At 39.0% G+C, this 16,663-nt stretch overlaps 1 protein-coding gene across 2 annotated transcripts in view; it reads right to left on the reverse strand.

Annotated features, from left to right (window-relative positions):
* Positions 1 to 13,642, reverse strand: part of Lrrc8c (leucine rich repeat containing 8 VRAC subunit C) — a 97,323-nt gene extending 83,681 nt beyond the window's left edge. Inside the window, exons 1-2 of one of the 2 annotated variants that reach the window (XM_048814491.1) lie at positions 12,772 to 13,642; positions 12,656 to 12,696 (exon numbers count right to left, since the gene is read on the reverse strand). The gene's annotated coding sequence lies outside the window, so the exon portion shown is untranslated. The remainder of the gene's footprint in view (positions 1 to 12,655; positions 12,697 to 12,771) is intronic. The other variant, XM_048814490.1, reaches the window with a different exon arrangement.
* Between the last annotated feature and the right edge of the window lie 3,021 nt (positions 13,643 to 16,663).

The following is a 16,663-nucleotide window of genomic DNA, read 5'->3' on the forward strand; positions in this document are numbered from 1 at the left end:
TCTAGCTTCTTGTAGAGATTAGGATCACTGCCATCAAGTGTTTCTTTTCTAATATAAACATATCAAGCTCTATAAAACTACATCTATTTCCTAAATACCTATTATCTATTCACCTAGCAACCTCCCTATGACCTGCTTTAGCTACGTCTTATCATTTTTTCCCATTATTTTTGATGTAATATTTTTATTATTCAGCTTGAAATATTCTTAAATTTTCTTTGGCCTGAAAGGTATGTGGAGGCTTCTCATTTTATTTACGAATCTTTGATACTCTTCTAGATATCGTACTGATTTCTAATTAAATTCTATTGTGGTCAAAGAATACACTACAACATTCAATAATAATATTCTGTGCCTTTTTTGAGAAAAATTTAGTCTTCATCCATATTGTTGTCATGTCTGAAATGTATTTTTATTTTCTCGAACTTTTTATAGCTTTCTCTGCATCTTTGGTTTCCAGTGGTTAGACTATGGTGATATATCTAGGGATAGTTTTGTTGTATTTAGCCTGCTTGTATGTGCTTCTTGGATTTTTCACCAAATTTTGGAAATTTGTTTCTTCAATTTTTTTTTCTGTTATTCTTTCCATTTTCCCCCCTCTCTTTTCATTGCTGGATGTTGTTATACTCTTAATGTTGTCCCACATGTCATTGTGGCTCTGTTCAATATTTTTCAATCTTCTTTCTAGTCTGCAGATTGTATAATTTCCACAGAGGTATATTTAAGTTCTCTGTTTCTTATTTGCTCTCTTCAATTTGGAATTAAGCCCATTGAGTGGATTTTTCATCCTAGATTTCTATTTTGTTGCTTTTTATAGTTTGCATTTCTTTTGCAAGGGTCCTCCATCTGTTAATTCATTATGACTGTATTTCTTTTCTGATTGCTATGATAGCAGTTCAAAAATAATAATCTGTTAATTCAACATTTATCTCAACTTGGAGTTAGTTTCTATTGATTATTCTTTGTCTTAATTATAGGTTAAATTTTTCTGATAATTGATTCTTACTGAATATTCTGGATGATAATTATGGAAGTTCTGAAGTCAGTTTCTTTCTACTGAAAAGAACTGATTTCAGTTTTAGCAAGCCATAGCATGGCTACAGTCTAACTCTGCACTGTCTCCCCTAAGGTGGGTGGCAGCTGAAGCCTACAGTCTGCTCTTTCAGTTCTCCAGCTCTGGTCATCAGTTAGGTTCCAGGGATTCTCACCTCTCAAGAGCACTTTTTTTAAAAAAAATTATTTCTTATTTTTAAATTTTAATTTGATATACACAACATCAGAATGCATTACAATTCACATGACACATATAGAGCACAATTTTCTATATCTCTAGTTGTGCACAAAGTAGAGTCACACCATTCATGTCTTTATACATGTACTTAGGGTATTGATGTCCATTTTATTCCCCCTCCCTTCCCCTCACACCCCTTTGCCCTATCTAGAGTTCAACTAATCCTTCCATGCCCCCTCCCAACCACATTGTGAATCAGCATCCTTAAATCAGAGAAAACATTTGGCATTTGGTTTTGGGGGATTGGCTAACTTCACTTAGCATTGTATTCTCAAACTCCATCAATTTATCTGCAAATTCCATGATTTTATTCTCTTTTAATGCTGAGTAATATTCCATTGTGTATATATACCTCATTTTCTTTATCCATTCATCTACCGAAGGGCATTTGGGTTGGACCCACAATTTAGCTATTGTGAATTGTGTTGCTATAAACATTGATGTGGCTGTGTCCCTGTAGTATGCTGTTTTTAAGTCCTTTGGTTATAGACTGAGGAGTGGGATTCCTGGGTCAAATGGTGGTTCCATTCCCAATTTTCTAAGGAATCTCCATACTGCTTTCCATATTGGCTGCACTATTTTGCAGTCCCACCAGCAATGTATGAGTGTGCCTTTTTTCCTTGTCTCGAGAGCACTTTTGAGGTCAGGCAAAGACCAGCAAGGAGTTTATAATGTAGATTTGAGGGATTTCCCTTTTAGGTGATTCCCTTTTTTCTAGAATTTCCCCTTCATTTTCCAGCCACTGTGGAAGGCTCAAACTGCTCCCTCTGCTTTTTCAAGTCAGCATGACTACAGCATTTGGTTTGAGATTTCATAGCTCTGGGCCGCAGGAACTGGGTAAGTGTTTCAGAAGAAAATCCATGATTCAAATCTCATTCACTGCAGTTCCTATTTCTCAAGGATCAGTTCCCTTCCAGTTCCAACTTGCTTTTCATTGCTTTCCTGTGCCTTCAAAGAGTTGGGTTTCATATTTTGTTCAGAGTTTATAACTTTCTCTGCTTGAGAATTAATTAATAGAAGCTACTCCTCCACTGACATTTATTTTTTGAAAGGTATTTGATACCCTCTCCCTTTTTCTTCTTAATCTCTTTTTTTTTTTCTTAAATATTTTTTAGTTGTCAATGGACCTTGATTTTATTCATTTATGTACGGTGCTGAGAATCAAACCCATTGCCTCACAATGCCAGGCAAGCACTCTACCACTGAGCCACAGCCTCAGTCCCCTTCTTAGATGATCTCTAACCCTTAATTTAGCAGGTTATTTCAGTGAATTTGTAAGGTATCTTTTTTAAAAGTTGTAAAACCCAAAGAGTTCTAACTTACACATATTTGATACTTTGGTTATGTTCATAGCTACTTAAAAATTTCAATCTGTTTGGTATATTACCAAATAACCCTATTTTAGGAGTTGAGGGATTAAATTTTTCATAATACGTCCCACATGAGCATATTCTTTAGAATTCTGGAACTTACAAAATTTCCAATATCATGAAAGACAACATTCTGCCAACACCATGGTGCATGCCTATAATCCCAGAGACTTGGGAGGCTGAGGCAGGAGGATTGCAAGTTCAGGGCCTGAGCAACTCAGTGAGGTGCTAAGCGACTTAGCAAGACCCTGCCTCAAAATAAAAATAGCTGATACAAAAAAGAAAGGAAGGAAGGAAGGAAGGAAGGAAGGAAGGAAGGAAGGAAGACATCATATATGGAATAATAGAAAAAGTTCTGACTATGAATTAGTAAACATAATCTTTTTAATAAAGGCCAACTTTGAGAAACACAACTAGTTTTTGTTAAAGATCATTTAGATAAACTTTATTCTAACTACTAAAGGCAATACAATCTTATCTGTAGATTAACTTTACTATTATGGAATCTATGTTCCCCTAGAAAATGTGACTCAAAAGTTTGTCTCACCTACAAAACCATGCAGAATGGCAATTATTAGTATGCAAATTGAGACCCTTTATGGCTCCTAGTAATGTGGTTATTTGCATAGGTTCACTAAGATTCTGTTCTCCTTCCTACTGTATATAATTTAATAAAACAAATATGTAGTATGTGGTGCCAAAAGTGTCACATTTAGAGATTTATTTAGTTTGGCATGACGACCCACTATTAAGGTATTAGTGATACAAATTACAAATGGTAATGCCTACAACATCCTTCCAATGACCTACTCAATAACCTTCAGAATCTCAACTTTTTAGGAAGTAAAGACTGGAACTTCCTAGCAGGACAAGAATCTTAGGGGGAAAAGTGGGTCCTTAAGAAAATAGGGTTATCACAGTGAAAAATACCATAGACAAAATCTGATGGAGATAAATCACATACTTCTTGGATTCTGGTCTTGGGAGTAGATAAGCTGAGAAGAGAGTAAAACGTAAAATGTAAAATGTAGCTTGAAAGAAGGAATAAAACTTGTATTCTAGAGTCTCAGCAAAGAGTTAACTTCTTTGCCTTTGTAGTTGTTCAGTACCACACAGCAATGAACTTGATTACACAAGATAGTTTAAATGGTGTGATAAGCACCTCTTGCTGTACCTTTTTAAATAAAACACTCTAAATAGGACAGAATACAGAAAACATAGAAGTCCATGTCCATGCATTATTGAAATAGATAATACTGAACGTGTTAGACTACGCTTTGAAAAAAGTCTTCCCTAGTTGAGGGTGGTGGCACATGCCTGTAATCCCAGCAGCTGGGGAGGCTGAAGTAGGAGGATGGTGAGTTCAAAGCCGACCTCAGCAACTTTGCAAAGCCCTAAGCAACTCAGTAAGATCCTGTCTCTAAATAAAATATAAAAAGGCTGGGGATGTGGCTCAGTGGGCAAGCACCTCTGGGTTCAATCCCTGGTTTAAAAAAAAAAAATCTTCCCTGATGTAGAATACCAGAGCAAAATAATCATGATTGTGAATGTACAGCATAAATAAAGAAATCTGAAAAGTGTATTAGTAGGTCACAAATTTAATAACCTCAACATAAAAAAAAAAAAAAATGGAATGAGGTGAATGGATCTTTCCTTGACCATGACAGATTTGTAAAGACTTTCTAAATTGAGTGACTTAAAAACAAAAACTTTCACACGTGATCTGGGATAGAATCTACTTGTTGGGAGAATTCACACTCTCTGGTGAAGAAAATTAACATTCCTGATAAGATGCTTAAGAAATTTTAAAAATTAACTCTAATTAGGATAGTATTTATTCCTGGAAATCAGTTACCTAGCCATTCAGTTGTTAGCTGTCAGTCAAGAGTCAAGTAGTGACCCTGAACCCACGTTTTAAAATGTAGCCTGACCATCTACTTTTTAAAAATCAAATGTTCCTAAGAATAATTTTTGAATGGACCTATCAGAACTCTTTAAAGATATAAATAAAACTTTGCTCATAAATTATTTGTCCAAAAGGTTGTTTTCTAAGTTTATTAGTTATTCAGCACCATGCGCTTTTACCCTAACAGCACATAGTCATTCTCTATCATACATTTCATTCATTTATTCATTCAGAAAATCTATTCTGATCTTTTGCAATATGTTGTGTGCTGTTCTTAACACTTTTCTAAATACAACAATGAACATAATAAAATCAGCATCAAGTACATTTGTATGGTTTGTTTGCTTGTTTATTTTTCTTTAAGATACCAACCTGTATTTACCTTCAATTTAATTGAACTGCTTGTTTTTTTAACTATTTCCTTTCATCTTAATTTTATTAATATAATTTTGCCAAGCTTATCTCAAATACTTGCTTTAACACCAGTACACTGTGTCCAATAGGGAGTCATTTATATAAATATCAGATATATATTTTATTTTATGCCATCCAAATCCTTAGAAAAATGTTGAAACATAAAACTCAGATCCCCACCCCCCAGACACACATCTGTAGCTACTCACTCCTCAACTGATAACCACTTTCAATGATCAGTTACAATGATCCACACAGCTGTGCTTTAGCTGGAAAGGCAAATGTGCTGGACAGTGTTTCCTAACTTTACTGATAGGCACACGGTTCTAGACCTTGCTAATGTCAAGGGAGAAAATATAAATTAGCCTGATGGTGTTTTCTTAATGAAATCATTCTTCAAATCTTCAAAAACATCCAGGTATAACTGACTAAATAATCATTTTTCTACAAGTTAGATTTTATTTTCCTATTTACCAAACAAAGGGAGATATTTAAACAAGTTTTTAATTTTCATAAACCTCTAAGATATTTGAAAAAGACTACTAAGTAATTTTTATAAATTTTGACAAGTTCTTAAAAATCTACAGATGGAACCCACAGGACCCAGGAGTTTTCACATATTTAGCTTATTTAGCAACTTACACAGGATTTACTCAGATGTCCTGACTTTATGCTTTTTTTTAATATGCCAGTTTATAATTAACTTTTGTATGCTTTCTCCTAATTTTCAATCACAAGTAGAAATATTTACATATACATTTTAGTGTCTCTATTAAGAAAGGTGATTCAGGGCTGGGGCTCAGCGTTAGAGCGCTTGCCTAGCACATGCGAGGCCCTGGGTTCAATCCTCAGCACCACATAGTAATAAATAAACAAAATAAAGGTAGCGTGTACAACTAAAAAATAAATAAATATTACAAAAGAAAGAAAGAAAGGTGATTTCATACTAAAATTTCATTACCAGAACTTAAAATAGCAGAGAAGGAAATGAATGTACTCCAAGAGAGTAGGTAGTAAATGTCCTGGGGATTCAATCCCCAATACCAAACCAAACCAACAAACCACTAAATACTAATGACACAACTATTTCTTGAGCAGCTCCATCCCAGGCACTTTGCAGTGCTGCTGACAGGGTGGTGCCCAACACAGATAAGGTTTCTGGCTCACTGAGCTCCAAACATCAAACACAGAGAAAAGTTGTAATATATATATATATATGTTTTTAATTGTTTGAGAACAAAGAAAAAGGAAAGGACAATATGGTTAAAATAAAAGCTGAAAAGATGAGAGATGAGTAGTTGTGGGGGTAAGAAACATGCCAGGGCACAATAGGATCCAGATGCTGAAAATAGCCAACATTTAAAAAGATAAGGTAGCTCTTCTAGTAACTTCCAAGATTAGACATCAGGAGGCCAGGCTTATACTCCCTAGGGAACCTGTGCAACGAACCAGATACAAAAAGCCAAGAACAACTTCAGGGGCCACACCCTCCCCAGATATCTACTTGCTGTGAACGGAAATCTTTTTTTTTTTTTTTTTTTTTTTGCATTGCTAGAGATCGAAAACAGCACCTTGCATATGCTAGGCAGGCACTCTACCACGGAACCACACCTCTAGCCCTGAAGTGTTTTTGACAGGTGACACAGTGTTTCATAATTATAAACATGTGGTTTAAGGTGTGACTTCTCTGATACAGACAAACTAGTTTATCTCATATGTAATTGAACAGCCACAAGAATGAATGGCTAACAGAGCATTGTCAGGATCATCAGAAAAAAAAAAAAAAGGAAATTAAGTATGCGAAGTTTGGGGAAGGCTACTCATGCAGAAAACAAAAGGATGCAAGTAGAGGTGGCTCTAGGAGATAACTTTAGGAATTTAATTATTTTGCCAATGTGAAATTGGAGCAAGTAGGAGTCTTACATTTTTCACATGTAAATTTCAGTTTAAGATAAAGTGTGTTTATTTTATAGAAGGAAAACCAAGTAGCAATATAATTGCAGAGGATTTGTAAATTAATGTATGTGGTGCACTCATTCAAAACATATTGATACACTGACCATTCTTCATGTTTTTAGCTGTATATGGCTCTTTGGTTATTTCTGACATAACACTGAACCATGTGACACCCATTTGTTGGGGTGGGAAGACATAGTGTAAAAAAAAAATCTTAACTAATGATTGTGGTCCATCAGGGTCCATGAACAGATACATAGTAAAATATATCTGCAGTATTACAATTTCTCTTTTAAAAGGCTTGTGCACTGAGGATGATCGTGAAAAGTGGGTTGAGAAACATTTCCCTATGCACTCCAGCACGTTCTCTCTTGTACTGCAGACTTTGGAGCAAAAACGTTTGGTTTAACCAAACTAACTTTCCTCTTTGTTCTACCTCTATAGCCTTCTCTGGCAATGGGAATAGCTTTGGTTCTTCTGAGTCTTTAGAAAGTTTCTTTAAACAATGTCTAACTCTCCAGAACTTCCTTGATGCAAACTATTTTGGTTATCTGAAACATTTTTAGTTACCTCCCTAAGCTTTAAAACAGCTTTCTTATGACTGATTTTTGAGTTTTGCTGAACTTTCTGAACCCATGTTTCAGTTCCTCTATCAACTGTCATTCAGTTCTACACAACAGTCTACAGAATCACACTTTCAAAAGGATATCCATCCAGGGTGTGGGGTATAGCTCAGTGGTACTGCACATGATCAGCATGTATAAGGTCCTGGGTTCCATCCCCAGCACCCAAAACCAAGCCAAACCAAATAATAACAACAAACCCATCCAACACCAGAAAATGTTCCTAAATTTGCTCCTAAAACATTTCTAAGTAGATAGTTGTTTTTGTTGTTGTTTTCGTGTCTGATATTTAAAAAGACCATACTCATTCTCTACTTTTTAATAATTAAGATATTTTCAATATATTCCTGAAAATTACCTATTTTAGATGAAGCTCTGAGAGGTACCCTCTTGTCCTTCTATGCTAACCCTGGGAGCAACGGGGAGTATACTCATGTGCCAGATGTGTAAGGCTATATTAGTTTGTCTCCTTTCTTGCCCTGCCTGATGCATGTCTCTTTCCTATTTTAATAGTAAAGGAATGGTCAATATCTAGCAGGTCTCAATCATACAGTATTTTGGTCATACTTCATTTCTTTTGCCTCTTCGTTTTTACTTATTCCAGCCCTAACTGTGGTGAGACTGTCTGGGTCTTCCTTCTACTTATGCTATCTCTCCTCAAGGTCATTTCTGGCTGTAGCCTCCGCACTGGGCCACAATTAGTCCTACTTCCAACTAAACTGGTTTGAAATCTTCCTCGCTTATCATCTCAAGCTTCCTTCCACTCAGGTAAATTCAGTTCCTAATTAAAGAAATCCACCTGGACCATTACCCTTCTACACTGCCAAAGTCCTCAAATATTGAAGTACTTAATATATTTGCAACCTAAGGTTTTTTTTAAAAAATAACTTTATTTTATTTATTTATTTTTTTAATGTGGTGCTGAGGATCAAACCCAGTGTCTCACACATGCTAGGCAAGTGCTCTACCACTGAGCCACAACCCCAGCCCTTAATATGGTTTTTATATCACACTTGGAGCAATTTATTAATGAAATTTTCCTATCTGCTGTGGCGCCTAGTGGCCTAGTGGCCTTAAGAATCATGGCCTCCGAGGAAATGTAATGTCAGTTAAACTATCGGAAAAGGCTGAAAGGAACAAACTTCAAAATGATGAGGAAAGTGTCACTAACAATCATGTAATAGAAACAAATAATTTGGGTATGTTTCCTAATTATTTTAGGATCTCTTTCAAAACATATGATTTGTTTTTCATTCAGGAAATAAAAATCTTTGAAGTGCAGTCCTATGTAAAGAATATAAAGAAATAGTGAAATGTCCCTAAGCTTAGTTTTATATACTGTACTTCTTGGGATAATAGCTTGAAAAAAATATTTTTTAAAAGCATGAGGGTATGTGTTATTTGAATTAGAAATACACTAAGGATTCAGAGGGAGGCATATGGACTCAGGAAGGAGGTGGAGTTTAGGCTGTGCTTTGAAGATGCAGAATTTCAGCTAGCAGGGGTGTGGTCAAGAGTGAGGTTGAGGGGGGCAGATACTTCCATTGTCTGGTGCCTTGAGTGATAAGCAAAGCTGAGAATCAGAAAAGGCAGAAAACAGGAAGTGTGTTTGCTAAAACATACAGATTCCTGTCACTGAAATACTGCTAGTAAAGTTCTAAAAAATATGCAATGTTGGGCAAAGGAAAATCTACAAAAGGGCAGTATATATTTCTAATTCAAGACTACAAAAAAAGGATGTGATTCAAAAGTTAAAGATACTAAAATCTGATATAGACTTCAGTACAGCTGTATAAAGAAGGAATCTGTGCTTTGCATGTGTAATTACATTTAATCCACACAACAACCAGCTATGTAGGTTTTATTAATTCCATTACACATGAGGAAAGGAAAACCAGGGCTTACAGAAGTTCAATAATGTAAGCTCCTTTGTATTCCTGCTAGGCAATTGAGGCAAAATATGATAGCAGCTATTCCTTTAATAATCCTATCTTGAGGATACCCTTTTTACTCCATGCCAATGATTTATACCTTTTTAAAAAAGTAAGTGGATTCAAGAACATCTCCATAGTAATGTCACCCTCATTGGTTGTAATAAGCTTTCATGAGTGGTGCAGGAATGGAGATACAGCCAACACTCCAGGTATGATGTGTGAACTCTTGGGAGTAGGATCCTCTTCTCCATGTAGAAGACAATAGCTGATGGGCAGGAGTGAATAGTCCATTAGGCCAAGTTTTAATTCATTCATTTAATAGAAATCTGTGGCAAGAACATAGATTTTTGAAATAAATGGCTCTGACTGAAAATTAGAGTCCTGCTGGATATTAGATACATGCAAAACCTTGGACAGATTACTTTCTCAACCTCTGTTTCCTCATATAGACATTATGTCAAGTCAACAATAAATTAAGGTAGGAATAATAAGAGCCTTTGGATAATGAGAAAAAGTGTATCATTAAGACTAAAGAGGCAGGGCCTGGTGGTGCACAACTGTAATCCCAGTGACTCCAGAGGTTGAAACAGCATGATCCCAAGTTCCAGGCCAGCCTGAGCAACTTAGTAAAATCTTGTCTCACAATAAAAAATAAAAAGGGTTGGGGTTGTAGCTCAGTGGTACAGGACCAGAGGTGGGAGGAAAACAACAATAACAACAAAAACAAAACAAAACAAAAAACTAAGGATGTTTGTTCTCATTAGGCATTAACTTAGCTCTAAGGTATTTGGAAAGTCACAAACTGAGCTCCTTTCTTCTGTAAAATGTGGATGGCCATCCATTCTAGGGGTTTGTTATAAGAATCAGAGATAATGTGTTAGGGACTTGGAGCAGCCAGACTATATTGTATAGCAATACATCATATAAAAAATCATTAACACCTGCTTGCCAAAATAAGGTATAGTTTCCATTTCATTTCTTTTTAAACTTAGGCTTTATTCTAAATGTACTGGTGACTATAACTTAATAATACTATACACTATTGAAAAGTCACAACAGGGCTGGGGCTGTAGCTCAGCAGGAGAGCACTTGCCTGGTATGTGTGAAGCACTGGGTTTGATCCTCAGCATCACATAAAAATAAATAAATAAAGGTATTCTGTCCATCTACAACTACATTTTTTTTTAAAAAAGTGATAACAATAATTTGGCAAAAATTGAAACTTAGGAATTAAAACAGTTCTAATTTTGTCTTTTTTGTTGTTTATAACTGTCTCATTTTTAAAGATAAACTTCATATAAGTGAAAAAAAATATTCATTTCTCTTACAGCACTTAATGTAGTCTTTCACTGGAAGCATTCCCTTAAAAACATTACATAAGCACCTCATTAATTGAACAAATTCATTAAATAAAGCTAATAATCACTTAATTAAATATTAATAAAGATATTAATTAAATTTGAAAACAGACTAGCATCACTAACAAAATTATCAAAACTTCACTAGTAAGAAAATTGTTAACTGTGCTTACTGTCTTCTATACAATCACTGGGTTGTTGGATCCTATCTACAGCAAATCTATTGTGAACCATAGAAAATATCCACCTTGACATCTGTTCCCCCTGTCCTTCCTAAAGAAAACAAATAGACCCCAGGACAAGACAGAATTTAAGTTAGTCATTCCACAGGAAAGCAAATCTGTTTTACACCTTTGGCCTTTCCTATTTAAGCAGTCACAAGAAATGCAAATATCAAAGATTAGAACTGTATAAATCTAATCTGTTACCTTAATCCACACATCCAATATGGTTTATGAATCTGAGCAAATTCTGTCAAATTCAGGCTACATTTTGGGTTTTCTACAAATCATTAGAAAATAAAGAGAATATATACATGTATAAGACTGACCACGCTGTCGGTTTTGCAGTGTTGGGACAACAGAGAGAATTACCTGTCCAGGCTGAAGCCTTATCTGCTTTAGGAAACCACCACATCCCTGTCCAGAAATGTGACCGTTTGTTAAGGCTACATTTCTTGTACTACTGAAGTCTTCTAAGAAGTATGTGACTAAAATGGAACTGTGATTTCCTCTACCCATTCCTCTCTCCTCTGAGGTTGTGTTAAATAGGGTAATTCAAACCTCCCTCTGCCAAATGCCGGCACTCCTACGAAGATTGATTGGTTCTTATTTTTTACTTTAAGGAGGATGGTAACCTGAAAGTGTTCCTAATTGGTTTGCTGGGAGTTTGAAATACTTAAGGAATTTGAAACCTAGTGAAGTTTGGCCCTTCGATATATCCGCATAAGGATGTGGATTAAGTGCCTGGATAGATACTGCAAACTCAGGTACTGTGCGAGGTTTTAAAGAAACTGTTTGAAATCTGATGTACACGGGCAGGCGTGGGTGAGGGTGGGAAGAATTGGTTGAGCAAGAAAAGAAAGGCATTAGCATCTAGAGAGCACAACCTGGAGTTGCTAACTCCATCCCTAACCACCTCCTTGCTGGGAGCTAGCTGAAAAGAGGCAGATAAAGAAGGCTCAGTCTGGGGGTGAGGGAGAAGCAACGGTCCTAGTCTCAATCGCTGGCCTAAACACCAGGCTTTTGGGGCCCGCCGGATCCCGCGAAGCCCCTCTCCCGTCTCTGGTACTGCAGGTGAGGGGACAGTGCTCTCTTGTTCCCTACAAAGACCTTCAAATTCTCCTCCACACCCCACAAAGTGCTAACTTTAGAGGCTCTAGGATGGCAAGGAGAGAAAAGACCAGAAAGGGCAGGCCCCCGGGGTCTCAGGGATCTTCCAGGTAGGAAAGAAAGAGGATGGATCGCGTTTTTTTCCCTCGTGTGTCCCCCTCCCCCCCCCCAGCAGAACCTGCTGTGGCCGCGCTGCGCTTGGCGCCAGGCTGGGGTTCCTCGTGCGGACGCCGGTGCTAGCGTGAGATGGGTGGGGTAGGGGTTGTCTGGTTCCTAAACAGTAGAACCGATGGTTCCAGGCACCGCACGCTGGGCAGGCGACCACATTCTGCTTGTCCCAGGGCCAGGAGAAGGCAGAAAAGCAAGCAAGGCAGGGAGGGCGAGTCCTAGCTCCAGCTCTCCTAGCGGAACGAGCCCGGTGGCCCTCTGCGGGCCGCCCCTCTCCATCCCTCCACGGTTCCCCCGCTCTTACCTTTGGGTGCTACGGTGTCGGCACGAGAGGGTGCTGGGCACTGGCTTTGTATGCATTGTCTCATTTAAACACCATAGCTAACCATTAAATAGGCAGTCCTTTTTTTCTCCTTATGNCGGCGAGCTGTCTCCGGGCCGGGCTTAGCGGCAACCAGCGATGGCGGGGTCGCCCGCGGGACCGCTGCTCATGGCTTGTCGCGCCCGGAGCGCTGCAGCCGCGGCCACCGCGGCGCCTTCCTCCTCGTCCTCTTCGCGGGCTCCGAGCCGGGACGCAGCTAACGCCCCAGCCCTGCAGCCCTCCTCCTCTGCGCCTTCCCGGCCACGGACGGAGCCGCCTCCAGCGCCGCCCCGCGTGCAGCAGGGCCAGCGGCAGCCCAGCGCCGCCCAGCGCCCGGCCCCGGGGTCGCCGCCGCCGCCACCGCCCGCCGAGCCGATTCCGCGGTGCCAGCCCCGCTGTGACGCAGGCAGCAGTGCCCGGGAACTTCCTCCCCTGCAGAGACCACCCCGTGCCCGCAGCCGGCCAGTGAAGATTGCCGCCGGCCGCCGAGGACTTTATTCAGGACAGGAAAAGAAATTTCTCCAGCCGCTTCGAGATCGAGCCACTCCGGTCTCTGAGCTGCCCACCTGGCGAGCTCTGCCGGGGGAATTGGCTGTATCTGATACCACCTCCACTCCTCATCCCTAACAATGCGCGGAAAACCCGTGGCTTCTGTGCGCGCAGCGTTTGCTCGGTTACCGCAAGCTCCTCCCTTGGGTAAGTTGGAGCGGAGCAGCCACCACTAAAAATAGCTCTTCTGGGAAATCTCCTAAAGACCGAGGTCAGGATGGAGAGGACTCCTCGGCAAAGAACGGAAGGGGGTCCCTGAAGAACCGAAGGTGGAGAGGATGGAATTACACTGAAGGAGAAAGGCAAAACTAAGTATTGCTGGACCACGAAATCGTTGAGCCCCTTGACTACCAACACTCCTTTCCTGCAGGAATCCCCATCTGCCCCACACTACCAGATGGGCTCCTGGATCTCTAACCAGCAAGTTCTAGGAAGACTCCGTTTGCAAACTCCGCCTACGATTTGTGTTGTGCATAAAGGAGTTGACCCAGGCACACCAAACCACCTGTTGTTTGGAGCGAATGGGGAGGGAGTTCTTCATTTGTTGATCTGAAATCTTTTTCTCCTCCACATTCCCCGCCCCCCGCCCCATCCCGTCCAGTATTTTAGGATGAAAAAGCAAACTCTGACTTCTTGAAAGCTAGCAGTTCTCTGCATGGAAAATCTAATGCTCAGTTTTTAAAAATGTAAGACAATAGTAAAAGTCTTCTGGGAATACTTCATCAATGCCAGCTATTTTAAGAGCACCAAAAATTAAACTGTTGCTCTATCCTGGCAGTTTGAGAGAGACAGATGTATGTGAGTGGAGAAATTAATAGATAACTAGTTGTCTATTTTTTCACCCCACTTCTATTTCTAAGTCAAAATGATTTTCCCCCCAAAAAAGTTGTTCCTTTGGGCTTTTAACTGCTGTTTTCCTGCTCCCCCATCAAAATACTATGCTTTTTCCAATCCGGTGGGGTGACTGGATGTCCTTCGAGGAGAACAACCTTAAACCCCCTCTGGCCTTAAGAGATGACTCTAGCATCAGTCTTAATTAACCTAGAGAAAGACAAAAGTCTAGGGTGGGACTTTCCTACTAGACAGCAGATGGAAAAATTCCTAGAGGGTCTCTGGAGAAAAGGCAGAATCTGGCATTAGCAATTTGCTAAAAATAAAAATTTAAGTACCTTGCAAGCCATCAGCTTAATGCAGGAATATTCTCTTAGGTAGCTCCAACCCAGATATCTCAGATATCTTATTTCAATTTAAATCCCCACTGAAGCAAGTACTAATGTCAGAAATCTCCCATGGAGGGCCTTATTCTTCAAGTGCTGAGTGCCCTTCCATCTTTGTACCATTGGCACCTTGGTGACAAGTTTAGGCCTCCCTGGGATGCTCCCTTGCTACCTAGTGCCAAGGAACCACCGAACCCTAGACTTTTGACTTTGGTGAAACAGACTTAAATCCCAGTCTTTTTTTTTTTTTTTTTTTTAATGGGGTCTCACTATGTTGCCAGGCTGGTCTTGAACTGGACTCAAGGGAGCTTCCTGTCTCAGCCTCTCTCCAGTGCTGGGACTACAGGCATGAGCCATCATACCCAATTTTGCTTTTCCTCTTTAACCTTAGGGAAGTTACTGCTCCTTTTTATTTTTTTCCCCACACTATTATTAATATAGGTATAGTAGCACTACAGAGTGCTGTGAGAACTAGACAATATTCTTAAAGCACCAAGAACAGTGTCAAGCATCTTAGAAACAATAAATGAGAGCAGTTATTGTATTTATTACTCTTCTTTGCTCTGAAAGCAAAACAATAAAAACAGCACATTCATATCCCTTGGAGACATGGGCTATGAATTCCCTACAAGTCAGCTCCCCTTGAGTTGCTTTCTAGTAATATTCCTGTCTACTCTGCCTTCTAACAAAGGAAACAGGACAGGTCTACAAGTGCAGGCAGGTGATTCCAATGTGCATTAATGCTTGAAAGTTACTAGTCCAAAAACTAATCTGCTAATCTGCTTAATCTACCTTTTTCTTTTATAACATGTAAAACCTTAAGTCTGTTGTCTTACTTCAGTCAACCTAACTTGAATCACAAATTTACCAAGCACTCTTTAAAGCACTGAGTGAATCAGCAATTAATGAGCCAGTTTGTGTGAAATCCGGGTCTTAAAGGTGTCAGAGAAATATAAGACTTTTTATCCCTGGCTTTAAGGTATTTACAGTTCATGGATGACGGAATCTGGCATACACCAGAAATTTAAAATTTGCATCTTAAAACTGAATATGCATGAAATTCAAAGAAAGGAGAGGGCACTGTGGGCTAAGTGGAATTGCGTATACAGTTTCCATCTTAGCCTTTCATTTTATACCCAATTTTTCTCCACCACCCCCCCCCATTTTTTTGAGGGTCTCAAATGCTAGGTAAGCACTGTACCACTGAGCAACATCCCTAGTCCTGGACCCAATCCTTTAACCCAAAATTTGATGTTCTATTTGTGCTTCCAGAGTAAGTTTCCACAGTGAAAGTCCACACAGATAAAAGTTAACTGTGTATTGCTTGGTAACAAGGAGTGAAAGTGGATATTTCTGGACAAGGCAGGACAATGTTATGGTAAGGGGTATGGAACCATATAAATCTGGGCTCAAATTCTCTGTCTCTATCTTTGTGACCTTTAGCTTCTTAATCTTTGAGCTCCAGCTTCTTCATCTATTGGAACATAGAAACTTTTTAGGGCTGTGGTGAAACAGAATATATCTTGTAAACTGTATGAAAATGGTAAGAATATTACATTGTTTTGTTTTTAGTCACAAGAAAACTCAGGCAGGACTATATCATTCCTTGAAACTCAATTCAAATATCACTTTGTGAAGCCTCCTGGGGTTCCAGGCAAGTGTAGTAAATTCTGCCTTCATTGTGCACCTACAGCAAATCAAACCTCTGTTTTAGCACTTACCAGGGTAAGTTGTCATGTATCTCTACATGTCTGCTTCACTCCCAAGTCTGTGAGCTTCTTCAGGGCAGGGACAGTATCTTTATTCATGTCTGTATCCATCATCAACACCCAGCCCAGTACCTGATATTAAATATTGAAAGAATGATGTTTTAAATTTCTTATACAGATTCTTTCACTATAACTCATGCTTCATGCTGTAATTCTTTCTCATCAAGAATTTATGCTAAAAGTATGTATTATGTATATGTATCTACTTAATTTTTTTAATGCTAGGATGATAATGATGATGATGTTGATTACTTTGGTGGTTCTGGGGATTGAACCTAGGGCCTTGTTCATATAAGGCAAGCACTCTACCAACAGAGCTATATCCCCAGCCCTCCTACTAGGATTATTCTTTAAGGTGAACCTGCTACTCTTGATTTTCTTATTTTTAATGTCCGTTGATACTGCCTGGTAATAGT

Source organism: Marmota marmota, unplaced genomic scaffold (genome assembly GCF_001458135.2).
Source record: "Marmota marmota marmota unplaced genomic scaffold, marMar, whole genome shotgun sequence".
NCBI classification, from domain to species: domain Eukaryota; kingdom Metazoa; phylum Chordata; class Mammalia; order Rodentia; family Sciuridae; genus Marmota; species Marmota marmota.